We start from the raw sequence: 2,500 nt of genomic DNA on the forward strand, positions 1-2,500 counted from the left end.
GCCCGCTTGACGACCCAGAGTAAAACGCCTGCTGCACCCCCTCTTCACCGCAGGTGACGCAAATCGAGTCAAAAGTGGTGGACCGACGGTCACTCCAGCCGCACCTGTGAATGCGCCACCCCCACCGCCCGACTCGCAACTCGAGCGGATGTACGGCGGACTTTTCCCGCAATCGTACATTGCAGTCCACCCCTATATCTTCCACTTCATGAAGAGTTATCTCCCAAAAGCCAAAGTCCCGCTGTCCCAATACATGCTCTGGACGGCGGGCCGCGAGACGTGACGCTCGGTGGCAAAGAGTGCGCCGCTGAGGATATAGAGGGTCCGTCCCCCCGCACAGTGGTGACGGTGTGCGGGTAGTGTTTCCGACACCTCTTCCTGCGGTGGCAACTCTGGGGCAGAGTCGATACTCGCCCACTGGTGGAAGGTAAGCATTCTGCTTTACATCAGTACATAACTAATATTTCAGTCGTCTGACGTCCCTCCTTAGTAAATGATGCAGGACCACATACATAGATGATACATACTGTAAACTGGGGAGGACAGTGTGAACCGCACTCGACCCAGTCACCCTATCTCACAGTCCACTCTGTGTGTAACAAAGCGAAAGCACCAAAGCACTATCGTTCAACAACATCCATTTTATCCTCGCTGCCACAGGACACTATCCAAACAACGACAAGAGGAACGTCACGTCCACTAATAAGACAGAATGTCTCACATCACCCGCAAACAACGCAGCTCAAATCAGCCAGCAACACCCACAGTGGTCCACCCAGTATCAACACAGGACGCAACGCCACGCCACAACACAAAAGGTACAAGTAATAAAATACCCTTTGGCCACACCCCTTATAAAGGCATCGAACCAACCCACCACCTGACACCAGCCAAACGTACATCCTGATTTGACACATCTCTGGCAACCTAACCCACGTTGGCCCTTAACCTAACCCACGTTGGCCCTTAACCTAACCCACGTTGGCCCTTAACCTAACCCACGTTGGCCCTTAACCTAACCCACGTTGGCCCTTAACCTAACCCACGTTGGCCCTTAACCTAACCCACGTTGGCCCTTAACCTAACCCACGTTGGCCCTTAACCTAACCCACGTTGGCCCTTAACCTAACCCACGTTGGCCCTTAACCTTACCCACGTTGGCCCCTAACCTTACCCACGTTGGCCCCTAACCTTACCCACGTTGGCCCTTAACCTAACCCACGTTGGCCCTTAACCTAACCCACGTTGGCCCTTAACCTAACCCACGTTGGCCCTTAACCTAACCCACGTTGGCCCTTAACCTAACCCACGTTGGCCCTTAACCTAACCCACGTTGGACCTTAACCTAACCCACGTTGGCCCTTAACCTAACCCACGTTGGCCCTTAACCTAACCCACGTTGGCCCCTAACCTAACCCACGTTGGCCCCTAACCTAACCCACGTTGGCCCCTAACCTAACCCACGTTGGCCCCTAACCTAACCCACGTTGGCCCCTAACCTAACCCACGTTGGCCCCTAACCTAACCCACGCTGCACCTTAACCTAAGTTACGCTGCACCTTAACCTAAGTTACGCTGCACCTTAACCTAAGTTACGCTGCACCTTAACCTAAGTTACGCTGCACCTTAACCTAAGTTACGCTGCACCTTAACATAAGTTACGCTGCACCTTAACCTAAGTTACGCTGCACCTTAACCTAAGTTACGCTGCACCTTAACATAAGTTACGCTGCACCTTAACCTAAGTTACGCTGCACCTTAACCTAACTTACACTGCACCTTAACCTAACTTACACTGCACCTTAACCTAAGTTACACTGCACCTTAACCTAAGTTACACTGCACCTTAACCTAAGTTACACTGCACCTTAACCTAAGTTACACTGCACCTTAACCTAAGTTACACTGCACCTTAACCTAAGTTACACTGCACCTTAACCTAAGTTACACTGCACCTTAACCTAAGTTACACTGCACCTTAACCTAAGTTACACTGCACCTTAACCTAAGTTACACTGCACCTTAACCTAAGTTACACTGCACCTTAACCTAAGTTACACTGCACCTTAACCTAACTTACACTGCACCTTAACCTAAGTTACACTGCACCTTAACCTAAGTTACACTGCACCTTAACCTAAGTTACACTGCACCTTAACCTAAGTTACACTGCACCTTAACCTAAGTTACACTGCACCTTAACCTAAGTTACACTGCACCTTAACCTAAGTTACACTGCACCTTAACCTAACTTACACTGCACCTTAACCTAACTTACACTGCACCTTAACCTAACTTACACTGCACCTTAACCTAACTTACACTGCACCTTAACTGTCACATGTAACGTCACAGGAATGTAGCTTTGCCTAACAGCAACCCTCTGAACATAGTTCACTGCTTGGATCCTCTGGTGTCATGTGTATTTCTTGATGCCATGGTGCGTACCCTCACATAAAGGTCTTTCGAGTGTTGCGTACTTTCTACACAGTCCCGCTAA

This window comes from Schistocerca gregaria, unplaced genomic scaffold (assembly GCF_023897955.1).
Source record: "Schistocerca gregaria isolate iqSchGreg1 unplaced genomic scaffold, iqSchGreg1.2 ptg000640l, whole genome shotgun sequence".
Lineage (NCBI taxonomy): Eukaryota > Metazoa > Arthropoda > Insecta > Orthoptera > Acrididae > Schistocerca > Schistocerca gregaria.